Source organism: Gossypium arboreum, chromosome 11, assembly GCF_025698485.1.
Source record: "Gossypium arboreum isolate Shixiya-1 chromosome 11, ASM2569848v2, whole genome shotgun sequence".
In the NCBI taxonomy this organism is placed as follows: Eukaryota; Viridiplantae; Streptophyta; class Magnoliopsida; order Malvales; family Malvaceae; genus Gossypium; species Gossypium arboreum.
Window position 1 is genome coordinate 136470564 of NC_069080.1, and position 21825 is coordinate 136492388.

At 27.0% G+C, this 21825-nt stretch overlaps 1 long non-coding RNA gene across 1 annotated transcript; it reads left to right on the plus strand.

The window, feature by feature from the left end:
• The first annotated feature begins 3193 nt into the window (after positions 1 to 3193).
• LOC108472618 (uncharacterized) lies at positions 3194 to 3948 on the plus strand. The gene is made up of 2 exons (XR_001869572.2): positions 3194 to 3387; positions 3640 to 3948. It is a non-coding gene; the product is annotated as an uncharacterized LOC108472618 (long non-coding RNA).
• The last annotated feature ends 17877 nt before the right edge of the window (positions 3949 to 21825 follow it).

Genomic DNA, 21825 nt, shown 5'->3' on the forward strand with positions numbered 1-21825 from the left:
CCCTTCTTTTTTAGGTATTTTATATATATTATGTATATATTTTTTAATGCCATTAGTTATATATTTCTTATGTATATGTTCTTAAATACTATTATATATACATATATATATATATTTTTAATACCATATTGTGTATATATTATTATTATAAATTATTACTATTGCTAGTATTATTATAACTATTATTATATTAGTGTATATTTTATGTACATATGTATATATATATATATATATATATATTTTTTTTTGTACATATCATTATTTTATATTATTGTTGTAAATTTTTATGTATATATTTTTATGTACTTTTCCTAATATTTTCTTTTATTGTAGATATTATTATTATTATTACATACTTTTATTATATGCATATATATATATATGTATTTTATGTACATATTATTATTTTATATTATTATTACCAAATATATCATTTTTCCTATTTTATTATTAGTACATGATTTGTTTTATTTTGTAAATATCATTATTATTGTTATTCTAATATTCTAGTATTCCATGCTAATATTTTTCATTAATGATATCATTTTTTTGCGTCCTTTATCTATTTTTAATTTCTCACTTTAGGAATATTTTTCTCATGTTTTAATTAATTTCAAAAATAAGGCAATGTACCGATTTAATATTAAGCCATCGATTTCATCGCTATGTTGGGTGAAATTAAATGGCTTGTGTTAAAAACAGGACACCCTTTCTAAAAAAATCGAAAACTAAAATTCTCATTTTTCAATCGGATCACGATTAAATATTATATTGAACTCGTATTTTTGAAAATCAAGTCAACACATGTTTATGAGATACCAATTTTAGGCGTCATGAGGTGCTAATACCTTCCTCGCTCAGAATCGACTCTCGAACCCCAATTTTTCTCTCGAACTTTCACGTAGACCTAAATTTGGCCTTTATTTTTGTGCAAGAATAAGTTTTCTTTTCTAAAAGGATGATTTATTAGGTGTCCGATCACACCTAAAAAAAAAGGATCGGTGGCGACTCCTTTTTAATAAAATCGAAAGTCAATTTTAAATTTTCAAATAATCGCCTCAATTAGCGACCAAGAAACTAAATTTTTTACGTCGCTACACTTATGCGACAATCCAAATGGGTTTTAGATTGCCAACTTGGATGTTCAATTGGGATGATAATAGTTTTTCAGTCAAAATGGAAAAGAAAAAGGAGACAAATGGTTTTTCTTTTCCAGTTCAATGTATAATTAATTTAAAATTTTCAATTAATTAAATTTATTTAATTAAAGACCTATTCTCGCCCCAATTGGACATTCAAATTGGCATTTAAAACTCATTTGGATTGTCACGTAGGATTGCCGTTAGGGAGGTAACGAAACTTAACGACAGGTGACCACTTCGTAACAAAACTGTCGAAACCATTTTTTTTAAAACGGGAAATCGACTTTTGAAAACGAAAAGTTGAGAGTCGCCACCAATCATTTTTTAATAAGGTGTGATTGGATCACCTCAAAACACGATCGTTTTTAATAAATAAATAAATTTTCCAAAACGACGATTTTGGTCTGCGAAAATAGAAAACCGGTTCGAAAGTCGATTCACGTGCGGGAAGGATTAGCACCTCGACACGCCCAAAATTGGTACTTAATCGATTAATTAAGTCCTAAATGTCGAAAATTAAAGATTTGGACGAGTTCAAAATACGATCCTCCTTTTATTGGCTTTTAAAACATTTAGGTAAGTCAAATGTGTGTTAAAGACCATCTCACCTTGAGGTAAAACATTACATCCGATGACGTTAGGACACAACATTTTGACCTCAAATGTGATTTTACCTTTAAAACGTTCGTTTTAGCTTTAAGAGGATATTCGAATATTCAAAATAAACAAAGAAAGCGAAACCCGATGACGTTAGGGCACGATCCTTTGAATTCTTTAAATACCGAACATTGCCTTGTTTAAAATTTTTTAGAGTGAACCGGTAAAAGGATATTCTGATATTCAAAACAAACAAAGAAAGCGAAACCCAGTACGTTAGGGCACGATCCTTCAAATTCTTTAAATACTGAACATTGCCTTTGAATTAAAAAACAAAGATAATGGTATGTCACATGCAAATAACATTACCATAATAACCTAAACGATGCATACTAACAATAAAACATAGTAGCAAAAAGGTTTAATGACAAATAAAAAAAAATGGTAATGGTAACATATTAATAACGGTATAAACAAAAGAAATAAAACAATTATATAAATATATAAAACGGAAGATAATAGGAAAAATGATTCCTAATAATATACATATTAATAATAAGAAAATAGTTGAAATAAACAAAGTATAAATTTTAAAACGGGATCTTTAAAAAATAATAATAATAATAGTAGTATACGTACAATTAAGAAAAATAATTTAAAAAATAAACAAATAATAATACACAATATACAAGTAGAATAATATGGAGTCAATAATAATATATATATATATATATAGATAGATAGATAAAGAAAGGATCTATAAAAAATAATAAGGTGAAAACAATAATATATATACATATGGAGGATAAAACAAATTAACAATATAAAAATCAAACTAATAATGCAAAGTGACTTGTTTAAAACGAGTTTTAAAAGAAAGACTAATAGATGATAGAATAATAAAAGGAAAAAAATAAATGAAACTAATAAAGAAAACATAAAATGAAATAGGTAAATAGTAATAATAATAGTAGATATAACCGTAATTATATAAAAACACGAAAAGTAAAAATATATATATACATTAGTAAGCTTAGTAATAGGTTTTAAAGAAATAAAAATATTGGATAAAAGAATGCTGAGAATATCTATTAAATAAGTTATAATAATATATTAATAGTATAGTAAAACGTAACAATATTAAAAAAGTGATAAAATAATAAAGTCATAGTAGTAAATAAAAACTTAATGTGATAAAAATTGTACAAAGTTGATTAATTTAACAATATGATAATTAACAATGTCAATAAAATAACTAATTTAATAATAAAGTAAGCCAAATGGCTAAGAAATGACTAAAATCGGGCCAAAACAGAAATTTAGGACAAGTTTGAAAAAAGAAATATAAAACATTGAAAAGATAGAAATCACAGAAGGATCAAAAGCACAATAAAACCAAAAAAGTAAAGTGGCGCTATTCCCTTTGCAATTAAAACCAGAAAAACCAAAGGTTGTCTGCCATTTTCTAAAGCAAAATTAAAACACCCCATTTACCAACCTATTTGCCGAAACTGAAAAAAAACAAAGGGGCTTTCACCCTTCTTCCCTCTGCTAGGACCAGTGAACGCGCCCATCATCGCCGGACCACCACCAGATCTAGTGGCCGACATCGCGCAATAGGGGTTTCAACCCCGTTTTAAAACACGCGGTAAGTGTATTCATTTTTCCCCTTTCTAGTACTATTTTTGAGAAAGAAAAACAAATCGAAACTTAAAAGGTGTGAGATCTGAAAGAAAATCACCTAACAATCAATTTCTCTGCGATTTTCCTCTGTGTCTTGTGGTATTTGTTCGTATATTCTCTTTTTTAAATCCAAAAAAACGTAAAAAAAAATACACTGTTTAAACGAGTTTATATAGCCTAATTTCTAACTACTTGTTGCGTGTTTGCTGGTGCCAAGCGGAGATCGCGAGGAGGTGGTGTGGCGCACGACTCGGAGTTGCGCGACGTGCGGAGCCCGGATTCAGGCTTGCGGCGCTGGCTTCCCTGATGCTGGGTTTCTCATTTCCTTTTTTGTTTTATTGGTATTTGGGCTAGGTATTATGTGGGCTTGTGTTTTGTTTTGTATATTGGGCTGAGAGATGTGGGTTAGGTTTTGGGTAATCTGTTGGGCTTTGGGTTTGTTTTAAATTTGGTCCTACAAAACAATAACGTAAAATGTAACATTCCAAACATAAGTGACTAAAAAGTAATCTGAGTCAAATAAAAATGACTATTTTATAGTTTACCCTAAATGCGAGAATAGAAAATGATAAGGAAAGTTATTTTAATGTGATCTGAATTTGAGTGGTAATAATATGAAAAAAATGATCTAACTTGAATAATATATTTAATATTTTAAAGATAATTTTATTTTATTTTATTTTAAAATATAATTTACAATAGAGGAAATTACATTATGAGGTTTGAACTTTAATTGTTGAGTTGTCAACAAAAATTTTAACCACTACTCTTTTATACTATTTTTTTATTAATCTTGTTATAGGTTTTCATCACATCTGCTCTTTTTGACATAATATCTAGAATTGCCCATAGCACCTCCTCGACCCATAAATAGGAGGATATTGCGTTTCAGCGCACTCAAACCTACATCCTCCTACATTGACAACAATGTTCATGCCAATCAAGTTAAGATTCAACCGATACTTTTATACTGTTTATAAATAACTTTTTCATATATATATATATGAGATTCAAATATTTTAAGATACTGAAAGATATATAATCTCTTAACAATAAATAAAAAGCTAATGTGTCATTAAAATTGCTTTAAGAAATAAATATAGATTGTGCAGGGGTGAAGCTAGAACAATTTTTAGGGGCGAATGAATTTTTAATTTTTATAGTCTATATCTTTATAATTTTTAAATGATTAAATTAAATTTTTATAATTTTAGGTGGAACCAAAATACAATTTTACATTTACTAATTTAAAATTTTAAAAAAATTAAGGGCCTAAATAGTATTTTTCTATGTTAAGGGTGCCAGGGCCCCTGCCAGTCCCCTAGAATTGCCTAAAATTACGTTAAATGTTGTGTAATTTTTAATTATTTTCTTTAATCAAGATGAAAAAAAGGTAAAACAAATGCTTTTTAAGACATGTTTTCTGTTATTTTTTATTTTAAAACAATATAAATTTATATTATAATTTTTATACAATATAATTCTAATATAGAGGATTATATATTTATAGTTTTATTTTATCATATAGAAAATTTTTGTTATTTTTTATACAATATAATTCTAATATAGAGGATTATATAACAAATGCTTTTGTTATTTTTTTGTGTGTTTTATTATGTTTTGCATAGTTTATTTTTGTTAGTAATTTTTAAATTAATGGACTAATATTAGTACAATTATACATAAGTTTATTATGGTAAAAGTATTGTGGAGGTCTCTGTAATAGAGTCGAGTATATTTTAATCCTTTACTAAAAAATAGGTAAATTAGTCCTTATGAGTTACATCAAAAGAGTAAATTAGTTTTTTTTTGTTAAAATTTTTATTCATTTCTACTATCAAGAGCTAATGTGGTTGACGAAATAACCAGACAATTACACATGGTGTGCCACGTATATCTTATGCTGATATACAAAGACCAATTTTTAATAGTAAAAATAGATAAAATTTTTACCAAAAGAATCAATTTATGTTTTGACTAAATATACAAATATTATTTTACCTTTTTTTTTTAGTTAAAGAAATAAAATGCAATTTAACTTCAAATAAAAAGAGACTTTTATCGATTTTATCATCAATTGTGTCACATTTTCAAACCAAAAAAATTAACTCAACACAAGAGAGCCTAAAGAGATGGAAGGATTCAATGCTATTAATGGTTCAACAAAAAGCAAATGAAAAAAAAAAAAGAGCCAAATTATAATATCATATAAGAATATATAAAAATTGTTGGGCTCCAAAATTTGAGGAAGAAGAGGCCCAGTGGCTTTAAGCAAGCCCAAAACTAAAATTGAGCTAAAAGCTTATGTCTAAAGACTAAATGAAAAATAAGCTCTTGTTAATTAGAGGTAGATCATTCGAAATTAATTTTTCTTTTATATAATACTAAAAATTATTTATAGTCCCTCCCAACCCTTAAATAGGAGGATAATACGCTTCAGTATATTTGAACTCAATTGAAGAGCATGCATAATGTTAATGTGAAATAATATTTGAATCAAAACCAACCATAATAACGAACTGAATACTATGATAAATATTAGTTTTCGATTTTCTCAATTCTTTTGTTCAATACACTTGGGAATCGAGACGGTTGGATATCTGTAATTTCCATAATACCCAAATTTGAATATGAATATTTAGATTTGTTTTAAAATATAAGTTCATTTATTATGCACAATAGATCTTAGTACGAATATGAAATTCAAAATAAATAATTATTTATAAGATATCCGACTATGCTAATTATATATGAATTTAATAAATAAAAATAAATAATTTTTTTAAAAAATGCAAAGTGAATAATAGATTCTAATTTCGTTATTTATGAAAGTAAATTAGATTTTTAAATAATGGATGTTTGAAAGTTCGCATTCATTTTCACTTTCAATATGATGAGAAAATAATTATGATATTCAAATTCGAATATTATCTAAATCCCCAAAAAATAGTTTTAAAGTATGCAAATATCTAAACACTAACTATCCATTACCATCGTTTAACATTATGTCCGAGTCCTACCACATGTTGTGATAAAATACTTCTTCAAATCATCAACAACAACGAATTCAAGAATTTTATGGTAAAAATTATCGATTGAGTCTTAACTCAATTAGCATAAGTAATATTGTCAATGCAGGAGGACATAGCTTCGAATGTGCTGAAATGTATTATCCTCCTATTTGTAGGTCGAGGAGGAGCTATGGATAGTTCTAGACTTATATAAAAAAAGAGCAAATATTATCAAAACCTATAATAAGATTATTAAAAAAATTATGATAAAAATCGAAGTAAAATTATAAAATTATATTAAAAATTTAAATCAATTTGTTAGTTATAAAATTTGGCCCTAATCTCCAATCATGTCGATTTCCAAGTCAAATGGATTTTCAATCAATCATAATAACTTTCCTGTAGAAATTGTATGAGAGAATGTTTACATATTTTGCGTAAATATTAATAGAATGTATAAATGTTTATATATTTTGCATAAATATTGATAGAATGTATAAATGGTATGAGTTGAAGTTGTTAAATCAAGACTAAATTGATAAAATGTATAAACTTTTATAGCTAACTTTATTATTATACCAATAAAACACATCTACAATTGATGAAAAGCTCAAGGGGCAAATGCAGAATTTTTTTTCTAGAAGGATTGAATTTGAATTAAAAACCTTTGAGAGAGCTAAAAATGTAAAATTTCACAATTTTTCAAGGGATTAAACTATGAAATTTTCATTTTTGAAGAGGTCATAAATTAAATTTAAAATTTTAAGAGGGATCAAAATAGAATTTTACCTAGGCGCAAAGCCAAAAAAACTTTAGGGAGGGTTGAAATTAAATTATAATTTTTACGATAGTAAAAATGCAATATTATCATTTTAATAGCCTACATCTTTATAAATTTTAAAGGATTAAATCAACATTTTATCATTTTAAGAAGGGACCAAAATATAATTTTATCTTTATTAATATAAAATTTTAAAGCTTCCATTTAGGAGTCCAGAACCCCTACATACCCCCTAATTACACCCCTGATTTTATATTAAAATAATTTAAAACTTTGCAATTTCTGAAGAAACTAAAGAGTTGATTTTTCATTTTGACAGGCCAAACCCTTGTTTGCCCCCCTCTAATCTCACCCCTAGTCCTTTGACTTCTGAAATTAATTTTTCGAGAAGGACCAATATATTTAATCTCGAAATAGAAAGAGATTAAAAGGGGTATTTTAATCATAAAAACGCACACAATTGGGTTGCATAAAATATCGGCACATTCCAAGATATTGCCATGAAACCAGTGGCCATGAGCTTCATCTTTGTCTGTCTGAAAATGAATAAAAGTTATCCATATATAAATGGGGAAATTATTCATTACCATCCCTTTTCAAGTAAAAGAGTTGGCCACAAAAATAGACTAAAAATGTACTGGAAAAATATTTCAAGCTTATCGAAGATGACAAAATGAAAGCATGCGAAAACATGTGATTCTACTACTAGGAAAATTTATGGCCAAAAAATAAATTACAGACAGGTGATGGGGATTGATCTTTGTCTCCCTTTTTTAAGTGGCTTGTGTTTCCTCAATAGTACAATTCAGTATTGTTCTCGGTTGAAGTTTTGTTTCTTTACTCCAATGAGAATATGAGCACTTAAAATTGTTTGAAGAAGTGAAGAGTTCAATAGGGTGAGAGTGTCCCATCGGAAACCCATTGGGGAGACCAATTTTCAATTAAAACTAAGAAATTTTATCCAATTAATTTAGGCCATTTCTGTTTGAATGGTTTGGTCAGTATTTTTTCGGTTATAAGTTGGTTTTGTTGGTTATTTAGGTTGGTTATCCGTTTTTTCTTTAAATTTTTAAGTTGACCGATTGAAAAAAAAACATAATTTAATTTCTTAATTATTTAAAATGGATCTATAGTTTATAATTCATAAAATAAATATAAATTATTTAAGTTCAATAACCTAAGTCGATTAAGACCGAACTGATAGATCTAAAGTTGGTTCAGTTACGTCGATTTTTGAGATCTAATTCGACCGGGTTGATTTTTATAAATTATAATTTATTAAATTGGTTTAATAAGAAAATTAATTGAACCTCTCGGAAAATCGAATGGTTGCCCCTAGCGCAATACATCCTCAAACTATTACTCTCATTTCAAATTGATCCTTAAATTTCAAATGATTTTAATTACATCTCCACACCTTCAAGATTATATCTATTAGGTCATTCTATTGCTCAAATCGTTAATTTAATTGTTAAATGGCATGCTAAATCTTATATAACATAATTAAAAATAAAAATTTAAGAAAAATGATTATTGTAAAAATGGGTTTTTTTAAAATCTTAATTTTAAGGTTTTCAAAGTTTTACAACAGTTTTATCGTTTTTTGTCTTCTTCTTTTTTCCAGTTTTGCTTTATTTGTAGTTTTACTCTTAAAAGTTACGTGATAACATTCTTTTTTTTAATTTTCAATTTAAAATTTACTATATAAAATTTTGATGCATCTTTTAACAGTTAAATTAATGACTTTAATAATGAAAGAACTTGAACTTAAATTTAATCAGTATTAAATTTGACTAGCTCGATTCAATCTCGAGCCAAACTTGAACTTATAATTTAATATTCCATTAAATTCTCGAATTTTGAGCTGAGCTGTTGCGATTAGTCATATTCAATTCGATTACACCCTTAACTTCTACCCAACATTTTCTTATCGCTTTAATTTCAGTATGTAGTATGGTTTAATAATGATGTTGGTCCCTCTAAAGTGTCAATTTTAAAGATTTTCTTTTGGCATTTTTTTTTCTTTTTCTTTATAATATTTACAATAAGTTCAAATTGATACTATAGAAAACTAACTATCGATGATTAACCAATTTATATCTATAAGCAATGGCGAGTCTGAAATTTTTTAGGGCGGAATTAAATTGTATAATTTTACTATAAAAAAACAATTTCATCATTTTAATATCTTATATCTTTGTAATTTTTAAAGGGTTAAATCAAATTTTTATCATTTTAGGGGCCAAAGTGTAATTTTACAGTTACTAATTTAAAATTTTATAATTTATAAAGGGCCTAAATTAAAATTTTACTATTTTAGGGGTTATAAACTAATTGAACGTTTAAATCTATTCTCAAATAAATTTTATATCTATCACTTTGACTACAGCGACTATATATGGTATCGATTTGGATGCACTCATGTAAAAATATATTAATTTGGAAATTTTAACATATTAAAAGGACTAAAATCACAATTAACCTATTCAAAATCTTGTGTTCGTGATTTAAGGGTATCATTGTTGAGTTTGATTTGTTAGAAAAATGTCGGTGTTTACATTTTATTTTGTAGAATACAAATGAAAGGTGAATTTATATATTATAAACAAATAATTAAATTATTATTAATAAGATAATATGAATACGATATGAATATATGTGAAAGTTAAATTTAATAAAATTGAATTATTAATATAATAATATTTATATAAATATAAAACCTTGAAATTTAATTGAGATGTGATAAAAATATATAAATGTTGATATGGGTTATTGAATGGGAGGAGAAGATGGTGAAGAGGAGTGTTAGTTCACCTGTAATAAGTGAAGAATCGGTGCTAAGAAAGAGGTGAAATAAGAGGAAAAGAAGGGAAGAGAGAAGAAGGATGCTCTAGGGTTGTTGTCTAAAAGTTGTTAGGGGGAGGAGTTGATCCCTGATCCCTTGTGCTCTCTAGCTCATATGATAGATCATTGTTTATGCTCTAGTGCTACGTGGTGATTCATATAGTGCAACTACACAAATATCTAGGTTGATCATGTATCAATGTCGTTACTAGTTGTCATCAATGTGTACTATCTGATGTATCTATTTTTGGAATCGTATGAGACAATTATGTCCAGTGACTCTAGCAAAAACTTCATAACAAATTATTTTTTAAGTTAACTCACCAAGGATTAATGAAGGATTATCTACATGTTGTCCTTCACAAATGGTCTCAACTCAGGCCCAGCCTAAGGGTCATCTAGAGGTGTGACCGTCCAGTGCCCAAGACTGAAAGGGGCTCAAAATATTGTTTTTCAAAATATTTTTTTTTTAAACTTTTAAAGGTCAAAAAAAAGTTTATCAACTTTTAAAAGACTAAAACAAATCTAACTTTTAAGGGCCCAAATTTTTTTTTAATGTCTTTCAAGGGACCTAAAAAAATATTTCACCAACTTTTAAAGATCTTAAAACCTCTCTTTATTATTTTACTTAAAACCTCAAAAATATAAAAAACAGACCTATCTCAACTCATCAAGGATTTGCAAAACACCACACATATATAGTATCTGACAGCTTGCCACAACTCATATATTTGATAGGGGTGTAACAATTGTATAATGGTGCAACCATGGAAATTACCAAGATTAAGCCAACGACTAGAGATCAATCATTGAAGAATTTTGTCAAGATAAAATAATGATATCACGTACAAGATTAGACTTTAATATAAATAATAATAAAAACAAATCACACAAAAATGTTTTAAATAAACATTAATCTTTAATGTAATGCGTTTCATTTTTTTTATAAAATATTTAATTTTACTGTTATCATTATTTTTACAATTACCATAAATAAACAAACCTCTATTCAACAATATCTTAATTTTGTAAGATTCGATGAAAATATTTACATAACAGCTTACGTGGAAATGAAAACAACAAATTGAAGAGAGGAAAAAAAAAAACCCAAAAAGGTTGTTCATAAGCTGCCCATGATGAGTAATTGGGAAAAGTGGGTTTAAATAGTATGACAAGCTTTGACACGTATTTATCTAATACAATGATTGGCTGACGTGAGGACTAAGGAGCTGCAATCGTGGGGTTTCGGCGAGTTCATCGAGGCGACACAGTTTATTAGCATTAATTGTGGGTGGAAAAGTGGAAACATATTGGCTTTCAGATTTAAGTTAGAAATATATAAATTCAAAATTAATGTTTTGTGCGAAGGTCTTTTACATTAATAATATGAAATAAAAAAATACGGTTTTTATACGTAAATAATATAAAAATAATAATTAATTACGAAAATAATATAAGGCATTTGTTACTGTGTTACTCGATATATTGATGGCACTAAATTGGAATGAAATAAATTAAAATATTTAAGACTTGATATTCGAAAAATAATTTACATATCGGTCCATAGATAATATAAAATAATAATTAATTAAAAAATAATATGAGACATTTGCTACAATGTTTTGCCGGTGCTTTGATATATTGACGACACTATATTGAAATGTGATAAATTAAAATATTCATGGACCTGATATTGATCATATTTAAACTATCAACGTTATCTCAATAAAATCTTTTGTCACTTAGATCGTTAATTTAACTGTTAATTTGGTCAATCGATTATTTTAAATTTTAGATGTTTTTATTTTTATGTTAATTAATTAATGATTAAAAGATAAAATTAAATAATTAAATAATATTTTATAAATTTCGTAATGACTTTTATTTTAATTATTCAAACAAATCAAATTTAATTTAATTTAAATTCAAATCCTTTTTAGACACTTCAACAATCAATAAATATCTATAGACTTTGATGCGAATGCGTGTTGGAATCCCAACTATTTTCTTCCTATCATTTATGTAATTCATAATTGTCTTTCCACTTCAAGTGGTTGTTTAGGAGAAAAAAATAAAAATATTTGCTTCCTAGATTGAAAATGTTGTGGATGAATTTGGGTTGTTTATGAAAATGTGGTTGAAAATTTGTTAATTTTTTCTATTTATTTTAAGGTGATGAGATAAAAAAATATAAATTTAAGGATTAAAAAAGATGAAAAATTAAATCGAGAGTTAAAATGGCTTTTTTTATTATATAAAATTGGCGACAAAATACGTCATTATGCCTTATTGTTATTATTAGTTCGGATATTGTTAAAATATTTAGTTTTTGATTTATGATATTTCTAGATTTAACACAAACTTTATTAATATAATAATTCAAAATTAGTATTTGTTAAATTTAGTTCAACGCTTAACTTTTCATTTTATCAAACAACATATTGTGTTGTTAGTAACTATGAAATAATTATATATATATATAATGTTCACCGCCTCAAGTGTGACTTGGGTTAAAATCGCGTGTTTATTGTTTAAAATTTATCCTATTATTGTAATTTACCATACATATATATATATATATGTTCAGAGGAAATTCTGAAACAAAAATATTTCATCTATAGATTTTTCTTTGAGTTGAATAAAAATAATACAAACATATATATTGTGTAAAATGATGAGCGATTAATTTTACATATTTTTTATAATTTTTATTTGATTTAAATTTTAATAATTCAACCGTTTAATTTATCGATATAATTGTGTTGAATATGCATGTAAATTTTAAATTGAAATTTGACCTAAAATATTATTTATATTAATATATATTACATAAAAAATAAGTAAAAACATTGTTATTATAATAAACAATTCAATAAATCCAATGTTCACATATTTGGAAAATAATTGAAGAGAAGTCCCTTTTTCTGTTTTCTTGTGGGAAGAGAATTTCTTCATTAGTAGATAAATAAAAGGTCCCTTTAGCTTAGGGAAAAGGAAAATTAAATTAAATTAAGTTTGGTAAGACATGTAATACTCATTAAACACGGTTCTCTTATGAAGAATGTGAGAAACAATTTAATAATATATACAATTTAATCACAAATTTAGCAAGTTTTAATGCATTCTTATTTTAGTTTCTGACTTTTTTTTTTAAAAAATTTTGTCACTTTTATTAGATTAATTGTCATTTTTAGTCGCCCTGCTATTAAAATGCATTGGCCATTGAATAAGATGTTGATGTGGTAGTCTTTTGATTGGAATAATAACAAATTTAGCCCTTAATACTTTATACATCCTATCAAGTTGGTTCTAATTCTAAAAAAATTCAACAAATTTTACCCGTAATGCATATTTTTTCAATTCAGTCCAAACTCAAAAATATATATTTTTTATTATAAAAGACATTAATATCTATATATAATTACCTGGTTTGGCTTTGATTGGAGATGAAATAGTTTATTCTTTTCTTTGGCTAATGCAAACTTGGTTTATAGTAACAAGGAAGATGCTCATTGATCAAAACAATTTCATAAAAGCAGTTGTGGATACTGTGTTTCCTGGTATACGACATTGTTTCTGTATGTGTTGGAAAAACTTTTCAAGCATCTTGTATATTTTATATATTTTTTAATATTTTATATTTTTATGTCATTTTATAATAAATTATATATATTTTAAAGTTTTTAAAATTATAACTTTTTTTGAATTTTGACTAAATTGACAAAATGTACAAACATTGAGGGCTAAATTTATTGAATTTTTTTAGAATTAGGACCAACTTAATAGAATGTGAAAAATGTTAAGGGCTAAAATTTATTATTATACCAATTAAAAGACAATTACATCAACATTTTGTTCAATGACCAAGGCATTTTTTATAGTAGAGTGATTAAAAAATGACAATTCATCTAACGGAACTGACTGAATTAACAAAAAGAATTCGGTAACCAAAATAGGAACACATTAAAACTTAGATGACTATATGAGTAGATTACCCTTTAAATTATTTAGAATTATTATTAAGAAATATCTTATAAATATCAAATTGATATTTTAGTTATAATTTAGGAGCTAAATTGATTATTAACCTTTTATATTAACGTGCTACACGATCCTCTTAATGGAACCGAACAAAATAGACATAATTTTTTGGCCAGAAAGACATAAATAAATAATTGGTATTATAAATATTATTACATTTGTTTGATCTAGCTTTCACGTGAGCTTTGATAATTGTTTGTGAAGTCGTTTTTATTAGAAAATATATTGTGATCCCAAAATAAGAATATATAAAAATATTAGGGTAAATTTTATCTAGAGTCATTAAACTATTAGTAAGTTTATGTGTTGGTCACTCTATTTTAAAAAAATTCAAAATAATCACTAAACTGTACGAAAATTTTCATTTCAATTATTGGGTTGTTAAAATCACTATCGTATGACATTCTTTGTCCGCAAATCAAAAACTCTCTTCCTCTTGTCTTTTACAATTCAATTTTTTTTTGTAAAATAGCTTTGAACGTCATGAATCTGTTAACTAGAATCCAAACATTTTTTTTTTGGTTCTCCGGTCTGATATTGACCATCAAATCGACTTAGATTTAATATATGTTCTATTCGTCAATGGGTATCGGTCCACCGTACTAATCATCGAATTATCGCTTGAAGCTCGCTATCCAAACTTTTTTAAAAACAAAACTTAACAACCAACTGAATCAAATAAAAACTTTCGAATAGTTCAATAACTTAAATAAAAATTTTAGAACAATTCAATAACCATTTTATAAATTTTTAAAGTTGAGTGACCAAAACGTGAACTAACTAATAGTTTAATAGCTTTAGATGTAATTTATTCAAAATATTAATATGTTCCAATATAACTTTTTATATTATTAATATTTTAGTAATAAAAAAGAATTTTGGGTTCGGATATTTTAGGGTCATATATAAAGAGGTTTGATTTTTACTGGTTTTGAATCTCAATGTTTATTTTCCAAAACTTTTATTATAATTTTTGTTAAAATTTAAAATATTTTTAAGTTAAAATATGTTATTTATAAAAAGAAAATATTTGAGGTTTGAATTCAAATTTAAGTCAAAGAGAGAAGGCGAAGCCATAAATTTTATAAATAACATATTTCAACATAAATATAATATTTAAAATTTAGAAAATAAATAATCAAACTTACAAAGTCCAACAAAACCTATGAAAAATCAAACCCATTAAGTACATGCCTAAAATCGATCCTAAACCCATCAAAATAAATTTTGTAATTAAAAGTTAGATAAAAAATTAATTAAATTGGTCAAATGCCGGCATTGTAACCCTATTTTATAAAATACTTTTAATATATATATATATATTTATGGGTGGTCAATTGGGTCTTAGTTCGATTGGCATGAATATTATTATCAATGCATAAGGATGTGGGGTTGAGTACGCTGAAATGCATTATCCTCCTATTTATGGATTAAGGAAGGGTTACGGGTAATTTTAAGCATTGTTTTGAAAAAAAAATGATAAGAACTTATAATAAGAGTGTTCAAAAAACAAACTTACGGATGATGAGCGTATTTATTATTTATTTTAAAGAAAACGTTTTATAAATGATCTTATATACCTAATATGATATTTTAAAAATAAAATAAAAATAATATTTATCTATACTTATTTTAAGTGTTTTATTGAGTTGATGTCATAGATCAACGGATCTTGACTCAAGTATAAAACTACTAAAATACCCTCTTAGATGCAAATTAAATTATATTTTTATGAGGTTTTTATATAATAAATCAATAAAATTTAATTATAATGAGATTTAAACTTAGAACATCATGCATGATAAACAATTAATTTTGTTATTGTAACCAAAAACATAATAATTTTTTATGAGAAATTTCAATTAGTATATTGCCTTAATATATTATTTGCTACCCGATTTTACCATTTTTGTCAATCGATACTCGTATTTGAAAAAAATTTATATATTTTAGAACTCAAAGCTAACAATATTATTGCTTTTTGTATTTAATTTAGGTCTGAAGATTGATTTGATGAAAGTTAATTGTTAATATTATTAATTAATTATAAATTTTCATTAAATTAACTTTAAAATCCGAATTAAATTCTAGGTAGTTAACACCATTACCTTAAAGTACTAAAATGTATAAATTTTATTAAATACATGCAACAGACTAGATAAAAATAACATAAATATCATATTAAAAAATATTAAACTTAAAGGACTAAATTATTTATTGAATCTAATATACATAATTATTTTCATTTACATCAGTATTCAAAATCAATGTTACAGTAAAGTGCCAAAATTATGTAAGACAACGATGGACAAAATAATATTCCATGCACTGTAAATTAAAAATAAAAACATCGATGAACATGTGCGAAGCCGACCATATGAACGACAGTTAAACACGTAAATTAGAAAATGACGTGAACCAAATTTAATTTAAAATTTCAATTAGTGCTCTTTGAAAAAAAATTAACGTAATTTATATTTAAAAAATCTTAATTAATAATTCAATTATGATTAATTACGATATGAATAAAAATAAGTTTATAAAAAGTTGATATAAAATTTAAAATGATATTGGTTGAAGGAGTAAAAATTATAATGATTTGTATTCAAATTATGGTAGTTGGTATTATATCAATACCGATTGTATCGGTCGATACATACCATTCCAGTCTTCAATCGATACTAAGTAGTTCATGTATTATTTCAGTTAAGATTTTGGTGCATTTCGACTTGTTTCAGCCAATACTAGCTTGTATTGGTGTGTACCAATCCATACTGGTTGGTACTAGATTTATGGTAGACACACAATGTGGTGAAAAAATTTGATGTTTTGGTGATAATAGTAAAATTAATTGCTCATCATGTATGATGTTCTATGTTCAAATCTCATTATAATAAAATTTATTGATTTATTATATAATGAAAAGACAAAAACACCCTTGTAAAAAGGTATTTTAATAATTTTATAACTAAGTTTGTGTTTGATTGACCATTGATACAAACTCAATAAAACACTTAAAAAGTATTTTATTGATGTTTTGATTAGAAAAATTGAAGTAATTTATATTAAAGAAAATATTAATTTTGAAGTTTCGATTTAAAAATATGGAGGAGATTTTGATAATTTTGAGGTTTTATATTCAAATTTAATAAATGACGTGGGTTTGGTTTAAATTTAAAATTGAAAGTATCTAATAGGTTTCTCTATTATTAAATCGATCAATTATTCAATTTAGTATTGCATTATTAAAAGAGCAAATAATACATATATTATCATTTTATTTTTGCTAGACGTGAGTTCGAGTGGGTTGAAGTGTATTATCCTCCTATTTATGGGTTGAAGAGAGACTATGAATAGTTCTAGCCATTTTATCAAAAAGAACAGATATGATCAGAACCTATAATAAGATTATTAAAAAAATTAAACACGTATTTTTCCTATGATATTAATTATTAAATATAAAATCAAACATTTAACTTTTTTAGAGCAAATTTAATAATTAATTAAACGTTGAATACAAGTTTTATAATATTAATTATTCAACATCCAATTTTAATTAGTCAATAGTGATCCGTATGTCAAAGCTTGTGGTTTTCATGGTACGGCAGCGGAAAGAAAAAAAGTTTGACAAATTTCAACTTTGGTACAATGAGATTAATACGTTTGAGAATATAAGGTGAACATGAATTAGGTAAAGAAGGATGAAACGTACCACTAATAATATTTAATTTTTTTTTTCTAAAAAAGCCTTGTTTGGATTTTTTTATTTGAAGTAAAATAAAAATAAAACTACCAACAAAGTCAATCAATAGTAATTGCGTTGAGATATTTTAAAATTTACAAAATAAGGTATTATCTCCATTCTCAATTTGTACATAATATCAACCTCGAGTGTTGGCTTTGAGGTGTTTATATAGTGACATTGTACTTTTAATCCTTAAATATTTTAAAAATAATTGAAAATTATATAAAATAATACAATAATAAAATTATAATTTAGTCATCATAAAATATATAATTTAATTTTATTCTACCTTTAAAATAAAATTCTAACATCAACCTGTTTGTGAATCGATTATAAATATACCCCAAAATTATATAGGAAAAATGTGATATTGAAACTTGAATCCAAAATCTAATGACATGGAATCCTAAATCTTAAATCCTGAGTCTTAAACTTTGAATCTTAAACCTAAACCATGAATCTTAAACTTAAACCTCGAATTTGAATCTTGAACTCAAGATTGGAGTAAAAAAATTACCAAAATTATGTATAAATGACATGAAAAATTTGTTGAAATGTCATTAGAAATTGGAAATGGGCCATGGATAATGTGGTGGGAAAGGTCGGATTTTGGTAACTTTTTTATAATGAACCCTGAATCTCAAACCCTGAATCCTAGAGAAATTATTTTATAAATCCTTCCCGCCACATCATCCATGGTCCCTTTCCAATTATTTAATGACATTTTAACAACTTTTTTCAATGTCATTTATATACAATTTTGGTAATTTTTTTATCATGAACCCAAATGTCGAACCCTGAATCCTAAACCTTGAGCCTTGAACCCTGAATCTTAAATCCAAATCATGAACCTTAAACCTAAACCTTAAATTTAGATCATAAACTAGGGTTTGGGGTTTGGGATAAAAAATTACCAAAATTATATATCAATGACATGAAAAAAATTATTGAAATAACATTAACTAATTAAAAATGGACTATGAATAGTCTAATAGGATGGGTCATAAAACAATTTCTTTATAATAATCACTAGTTGATGTACATTGTATGTTTTTGGAATTATTATTTTACCATAAATTTTTATATTTTTAACACTTTCATATGATTTTCTTTAAAGAAAAAGATAATAATGTGGTCGTGGAAAGGATAGTTGCGGATTAATTATAAAAATGATATTTTTTTGGGGTAGAGCCTTTCTCATAGGCGCCACCACCTTTTTTTATTATATTTAAAAAAATATTATTTTATTAGTAGTGTCTTTCTCATAGGCGGGCACTGCTTGTATTATTTTTTCGGGTACAATACACGACTCGTGTATATGTACGAGTGTGATATGGGGTAGGTGGTACTTATCTGATAGGCGCCACTGGTGACTCCATCCTTATAGACAGCATCGGTGCTTAATTTTTTACCCATTTATACTTACTAGAAAATCAAATGAGCAGGAGATATCCAAAAAATTTAGCAGAATATAATATAAGTAAGAAGATAAGGAGAATAAAGAAAGAAAGGAAAACAAAAAGAAGTATAAGGTATTTTAGTTTATTTATTTTTAAATAGAATAGAGAGTTTTGTTAGTAATTTTGTTATTTAAAAGTTATTTTATTAAGTTATTAATTTTGTTAGCTTCTAAATGAAAAATTTTACATTAAAAATTTTATGTAAGTAACTTTTTACTATTCAAACTGTTTTGAAAATTTTGAATTTTTTTTAATAAATCTAGTATCGAATATGGAGAATCAGTTTTTCGTATGCGTTTATTTCGATGGAGAAATTTTGACAACAACCGTGGGATTTATATTTGAAAGTCGCCAACAAGTAGCAATGAGATTTAATAGAAATATCTAGTTTGATGATATGAAAGAAATGATTAGTGCAAAAATTGATAGACATTGTAGGAGAAGGATCTCGAAACTTTTCTACAAGTTACTAGTTTCGACGGATCCCATAAAATTCACCGAAATGAAACTTGTAGACGATGAAGACGTGGAGACAATAGTCTCTCTTTATTGGGACTCGGAGCAACCAAAATGCACCGATTCAGTTATTTGCTAAGTTAACTGGTGTGGAGCCAACTGAATATCCCACTCTATTAGGTAAAGAACATGGAGCTCAAGCACTGTATATAGTGGTTTCGATAACATACGTTAATAGTCAATCGACTATACATGGGATCGACATCGATCTTAATGGTGCACTCAAGATTAGTGTGGTTGGTGATGATGTATACCATAGTAGTGATCATTCTGATCACGAAGTCGATAATGATAGTGATCTCGACGTGGACGGGGTCCCAAATGATATTGACGACGAATGTGTGAATAATAAAGAAAACGTTAAAGCGTCTTCAGTCGGGAACCAGATTGTCGTATTGTGGTATACAATAATCCTGAGGCACACATGTTGCAGATAGACCCTGATGCAGCGCACGTGGCCGAGTTTCCGTAGTACCTTAAAATACTACATGCTCATCGGCTGATCGTAAATTCTGATCATGAAGAGTTGTTCGTAGGCCAAAGATTCGAAAATAAGGAATAGTGGATATTTGCCATTAAACGGTATAGCATGAATATATCAGTGGACAACAAAGTCACCGTGTCTAAACTGACATTATATATTGGGGACGCTACAATTGGTGGATACGAATTACATTTATCTAGAAGTCGCAGATGTGGAAGATACAAAAACTTGTTAGGCCTCACAGATGCAATTCAACACATATGAAAGAAGATCATCGAAAACTTGATTCCCAAACTATTTGTACGTGCATCATGCCAATGGTGAAAGACATGTCGACCATTATAGTTTTGATACTGATTACCGAAATGGAGGCACGATTCTAATATCAAGTATCATACTGAAAGGTATGGATAGCTAAGTAGATGGCAATTGAGCAATTGTACGAAAATTTTGATGTGTCGTACAATGAGTTACAGGGATGGATAGTCGCTAGCGGGAGTACGTGCTGGGGACTATTATTGAGTTGTAGACACGATCTTATTACGGCCTGGATAACCGACTACAACCAGGAAAAAAATCCCAATGGATGTTCTGAACATTTGATCTATATGTGCATGCATTTCCCCACTGCAAGTCATTTGTGCAAGTAGATGGGACATGGCTATACGATAAATATACATATATCTTACTTCTTGTGTTTGCTTAAGACGGGATCAAGAACGTAGGAGAACATGGAGTCGTGGGAATTTTTCCTTATAAACCTGCGGAGGTATGTTATTAGTAACAATAATATTTGTATCATCTCTGATAGAGGGAAATGATTAATTGCCACCATTATACATTTCAGTATGCAATGAACATCCATTTACTGCACCCGGTACATCGTGGCTAACTTCCATCGAGATTATAAGAATGCAAATTGGCAGAGATAAGTTATGACAATAGGTAAAGAATAACCTTATCCTTTCAATATATAACCTAATGTTTTAAGGCGAGACTGTAAATTATATTTTCTTAATATATACACAGCGCACAAGCTAGAGCCACACATTTTTCAACAAAGGATGACTCGGCTTGAGAGTGACATAGAGGGTCACACAAACACATCTTTTCGACAATGGTTGGGTACAATGGAGCTGTGGCAATAGGCTCAAAGTTTCAACGAGGGCTTTCGCTATAGTCATATGACCACTAATTTGGCGAAAGAGGTTAACTCCGTGTTGTTAAAAATACATCTTCTGATTTCATCTATTTTATTGGCTACATTCTACAGGTTGATTACCTTGATGCCAAGAATAGGATAGCACCAAGTCAACTAAATGGAGGTGAGACACGTGTTTGTCGAATATGTTAAGAATGTAATGGTTATAAACAAGCAGATGGCGAGGTCTATGAATGTAAAAGTACATCCACGAAGTAATGAACTGTTTCGAGTTACAAAGACCATTGGTAATCAACTCGATATACCACTTAGGTCCTACGAAGTTGATCTCTGAAATAGACGGTGCAATTGGAGGAGGT